The sequence below is a fragment of the Coregonus lavaretus genome (genome assembly GCF_964263955.1).
Source record: "Coregonus lavaretus genome assembly, chromosome: 33".
NCBI classification, from domain to species: Eukaryota; Metazoa; Chordata; class Actinopteri; order Salmoniformes; family Salmonidae; genus Coregonus; species Coregonus lavaretus.
This window is the reverse complement of record NC_140020.1, coordinates 14113852-14119779: the sequence shown is the minus strand read 5'-3', so window position 1 is coordinate 14119779 and position 5928 is coordinate 14113852.

Below are 5928 nucleotides of genomic sequence, written 5' to 3'. Positions count from 1 at the left end.
GCTGAGGACCACGGCAGTGTGGTCAGGACCCTGCTCCAGATATGGGAACCAGGGAGGGGACACAAGGTTTGGGGGGGGGGGGGGGGTCGCCATCCGCAGCCTGAGAAGAGCCATGCTTTAGAGTGTGCTTCTCTCTCTATTGCATGTCCACCACAACACTGTATGTGGCTCCTCCTCCAGCCTGTGGATCTAAAGGCTCACAGAGCAGTCTACTACTGTTCTGCCCCACTTACCTCCACAGTGTCTGGGCTCCTATAGCATGGCTAGTGAAACAGAAACACATTGGATAGAATGGGAAAGAGTTACTGAAGACGAGTGGGTGAGTCTATCACCATTCTTTTGCGGACCCTGAGAACCTGCATATTTATGACATTTTAAGGGATTTTATTGTGGTGCGTACATACAGGTAACTACCAAAATAAAGGAAATACTTGCGTGAATGAGGGGTACAAAGTACAGTGCATTCGGGAAGTATTCAGACCCCTTCCCTTTTTCCACATTTTGTTATGTTACTGCCTTGTTGTAAAATGGATTTAAAAAATTTTTATCCTCATCAATCTACACACAATACCCCATAATGACAAAGAGAAAACAGGTTTTTCGAAAGTTTTGCAAATGTAAAAAAAAATACTAATTTATACGTTATTTACATAAGTATTGATCATCCTTGAGATGTATCTACAACTTGATTGGAGTACACCTGTGGTAAATTCTATTAGACATCATTTGGAAAGGCACACACCTGTCTATATAAGGTCCCACAGTTGACAGTGCATGTCAGAGCAAAAACCAAACCATGAGGTCGAAGGAATTGTCCGTAGAGCTCCGAGACAGGATTGTGTCGAGGCACAGATTTGGGAAGGGTACCAAAACATTTCTGCAGCATTGAAGGTCCCCAAGAACACAGTGGCCTCCATCATTCTTAAATGGAAGAAGTTTGGAACCACCAAGACTCTTCCTTGAGCTGGCCGCCCGGCCAAACTGAGCAATCGGGGGAGAAGGGCCTTGGTCAGGGAGGTGACCAAGAACCTGATGGTCACTCTGACAGAGCTCCAGAGTTCCTCTGTGGAGATGGGAGAACCTTCCAGAAGGACAGCCATCTCTGCAGCATTCCACCAATCAGGCCTTTATGGTAAAGTGGCCAGACGGAAGCCACTCCTCAGTAAAAGGCACATGACAGCCCGCTTGGAGTTTGCCAAAAGGCACTTAAAGGACTTTCAGGCCATGGGAAACAAAATTCTCTGGTCTGATGAAACCATGATTGAACTCTTTGGCATGAATGCCAAGCGTCACGTCTGGAGGAATCCTGACACCATCCCTACGGTGGAGCATGGTGGTGGCAGCATCATGCTGTGGAGATGTTTTTCAGCGCCAGGGACTGGGAGACTAGTCAGGATCGAGAGAAAGATGAACGGAGCAAAGTACAGAGAGATCCTTGATGAAAACCTGCTCCTGAGCGCTCAGGACCTCAGACTGCGGCGAAGGTTCACCTTCTAACAGGACAACAACCCTAAGCACACAGCCAAGACAACACAGGAGGGGCTTCGGGGCAAGTCTCTGAATGTCCTTGAGAGGATCTGCAGAGAAGAATGGGAGAAACTTTCCAAATACAGGTGTGCCAATCTTGTAGCGTCATACCCAAGAAGACTCGAGGCTGTAATCGCGGCCAAAGGTGCTTCAACAAAGTACTGAGTAAAGGGTCTGAATACTTATGTAAATGTCATATTTCCGTTTTTTATTTTTAATACATTTGCAAAAATTTCTCAAACTGTTTTTGCTTTGTCATTATGGGTTATTGTGTGTAGATTTAATCTGTTTTAGAATAAGGCTGTAACATAACAGAATGTGGAAAAAGTCAAGGGGCCTGAATACTTTCTGATTGCACTGTATATAGAAACCAGGTGCTTCCACAGAGGTTAGTGCTGAATGATTAGAGCTTTTTGAAGTTGGTTCGGGTTTCTGTTCTGTTTTTGAAAAATAATCACAGTTTTCTATTAACATTTGTGTGGGTGCATTATGTGGGTTGAATGCAGTAACAACACATCCTTTATTCAACCATCCTTTATTCACATGACTTTAATAAAATATTTCAGTTGTTGGGGGGGGGGGGGCTTTACTTGGTTCAACGCGCTCTAGCCACTCCTTGTGGCGGGCCGGGCACCTGCATGCTGACTTCGGTCGTCAGTTGAACGGTGTTTCCTCCGACACATTGGTGCGGCTGGCTTCCGACTTAAGCGAGCGGGTGTTGAGAAGCGCAGTTTGGCGGTTCATGTTTCGGAGGACACATGACTCGACCTTCGCCTCTCCCGAGATCGTAAGTGGATCGCAATTGGATATCACAAAATTGGGGAGAAAAAGTTGGTAAAAACATTACAAAATAAAATACATAAATAATTCAACTGATGTTGGCCAATTAGTTATCTAAAAACCGAAAATAAACTGAAATTTCAGCTAATCGCTCAGAACTAACACAGGTGCGGTTCCTGAGTTAATTAAGCAATTAACATCCCATCATGCTTAGGGTCATGTATAAAAATGCCCAGTTGCCCATTATTTTGGCTACCATGGCTAGATGAAGAGATCTTAGTGACCTTGAAAGAGGGTCTCAAAGGAGCATAGAGGGTTTAAAGGGTGTGTGCATGTTTGCGTGTCAGCCAGTCAGGCACCAGATCTCAACCCAATTGAACACTTATGGGACGTTCTGGAGCGACGCCTGAGACAGCGTTTTCCACCACCATCAACAGAACACCAAATGATGGAATGTCTCGTGGAAAAATGGTGTCGCATCCCTCCGAAAGAGTTCCAGACACTTGTGGAATCAATGTTAAGGCACATTGAAGCTGTTTTGGCGGCTTGTGGTGGCCCAACGCTCTATAAAGATACTATGTTGGTGTTTCCTTTATTTTGGCAGTTACCTGTAGATAGTTACACACAACAAGCAATTGATTTGTCCATTTTTAATGACCAATCCCTAACTGTGCCCTGTACAGTGCCTTGCAAAAGTATTCATCCCCCTTGGCGTTTTTCCTATTTTGTTGCATTACAACCTGTAATTTAAATTGATTTTTATTTGGATTTCATGTAATGGACATACACAAAATAGTCCAAATTGGTGAAGTGAAATGAAAAAAATAACTTGTTTCAAATAATTGTAAAAAATAAATAACGGAAAAGTGGTGTGTGCACATGTATTCACCCCCTTTGCTATGAAGCCCTTAAATAAGATCTGGTGCAACCAATTACCTTCAGAAGTCACATAATTAGTTAAATAAAGTCCACCTGTGTGCAATCTGTGTCACATGACCTGTCACATGATCTCAGTATATATACACCTGTTCTGAAAGGCCCCAGAGTCTGCAACACCACTAAGCAAGTGGAACCACCAAGCAAGCAGCACCATGAAGGACCAAGGAGCTCTCCAAACAGGTCAGGGACAAAGTTGTGGAGAAGTACAGATCAGGGTTGGGTTATAAAAAAATATCGGAAACTTTGAACATCCCACAGAGCACCATTAAATCCATTATTAAAAAATGGAAAGAATATGGCACCACAACAAACCTGCCAAGAGAGGGCCGCCCACCAAAACTCACAGACCAGGCAAGGAGGGCATTAATCAGAGAGGCAACAAAGAGACCAAATATAACCCTGAAAGAGCTGCAAAGCTCCACAGCGGAGATTGGAGTATCTGTCCATAGGACCACTTTAAGCCGTACACTACACAGAGCTTGGCTTTATGGAATAGTGGCCAGAAAAAAGCCATTGCTTAAAGAAAAAAATAAGCAAACATGTTTGGTGTTCGCCAAAAGCCATGTTGGAGACTCCCCAAACATGTGGAAGAAGATACTCTGGTAAGATGAGACTAAAATTGAGCTTTTTGGCCATCAAGGAAAACGCTATGTCTGGCACAAACCCAACACCTCTCATCCCCCCGAGAACACCATCGGCAGGGACTGGGAAACTGGTCAGAATTGAAGGAATGATGGATGGCGCTAAATACAGGGAAATTCTTGAGGGAAACCTGTTTCAGTCTTCCAGAGATTTGAGACTGGGACGGAGGTTCACCTTCCAGCAGGACAGTGACCCTAAGCATACTGCTAAAGCAACACTCAAGTGGTTAAAGGGGAAACATTTAAATGTCTTGGAATGGCCTAGTCAAAGCCTAGACCTCAATCCAATTGAGAATCTGTGGTATGACTTAAAGATTGCTGTACACCAGAGGAACCCATCCAACTTGAAGGAGCTGGAGCCGTTTTGCTTTGAAGAATGGGCAAAAATCCCAGTGGCTAGATGTGCCAAGCTTATAGAGACATACCCCAAGAGACTTGCAGCTATAATTGCTGCAAAAGGTGGCTCTACAATGTATTGACTTGGGTGGGGTGAATAGTTATGCACGCTCAAGTTTTCTGTTTTTTTGTCTTATTTCTTGTTTGTTTCACAATAAAAAATATTTTGCATCTTGAAAGTGGTAGGCATGTTGTGTAAATCAAATGATACAACCCCCCACAAAATCCATTTTAATTCCAGGTTGTAAGGCAACAAAATAGGAAAAATGCCAAGGGGGGTGAATACTTTCGCAAGCCACTGTAAGTGGTGCTTGTGTTTAGTGAGATTCAAGGTTCCATTCCATACACTTACACACGTTCAGCCGCTTCCATCCCTGTCAACCCCAGAGTGCTGTGCCCATACACATACTGGTATTTGCATCGTCAACAAAATGCATGTATTTTTTCCATGTTGGAAAAACAATGGGGACAGCACTGTTGAAATAACAGCGGTTTGATGCCCAGTAATGATGCCGCAATGTATTTATTTGTTTTGAAAATGTACATTTGACACATTTTCTGCCTCCTTCAACGGTCAATATCAGATGTCTGCTGTGAGAATATATCTGAAAACCATTCAATTAAAAGATGGATATCTATGGAGGACGGACGGAGAGACGGACAGTAAGAACCATGATAGAGAAGTCATGGTTTTGTTATTTAACTTGAGGAGCCTATTTAAGGAACTCACTTTCAAGCTCATCTAGATTGCATGAAACAATCACTTTCCCATAGTCTTCCATTATTTAAATCTAGTTGGAAGTGTCATACAGTACATGCTATATGTTTATGAATGTGTCTATGAAGTTCATATTAGTCATGTCAGGGGTTCCTGTTCACATCAAATGTGTTAGCCTGATGTCTTGATATGGTTAATAATAAACCATAGTCCATTCTCGATTTGAATTTGAAACACTGGTTACAGTAGGGAATGTTTAATTAAACGTTGTCTCAAATTCAATTTGGGCACAATATCAGTACAGAAAAGAAATGCATTGTTTGTAACACAGCTGACAATCACATCTCTCTTAGACTTTTTTCCAGTGGCCTTTGGTGTAAGTACCCTTTTGAAAGCCACACAATGGACCTGGATCTGTGCCAGGGAATAGTGGATTCTCTACAGCTTTAAAGGTTGTAACTTTGCAACAGTGGGCCTGTCCACCTCCCCCCTATCAACCCAACCTTCTCACTGTGGCCACTGTATCAATCAGACATTCAGACACTGCATTGATTAATGTGTTATTAATAACACAGAATATGATGAGGATGATGATGGAGATGGATGAAAGCTCGGTTACTACTTCACTCTAGTTACTGTGAGGACTTCAGTTACCACAATGTCAAAGGTCATGGACAGAATTTGAAATCTATTAGGCTTTTGTAATTGTTCTCAGGGAGCATTCTGTTCACGTTCTCCACTGCTGTCTTTCCCTGCATGCCCCTTTAGCTCCCACTGTGCTACATGATCAAAGCCTGACACACAAATGGTTTGTTTTTGTTTTTAAATGATTTTAAAGATATAGTTTACCCAAAGTCAGGTATGATTATCACCATTGTTCTCACCTGGATATAATATATTAAGATGACATTGTTTGATGCCACATGT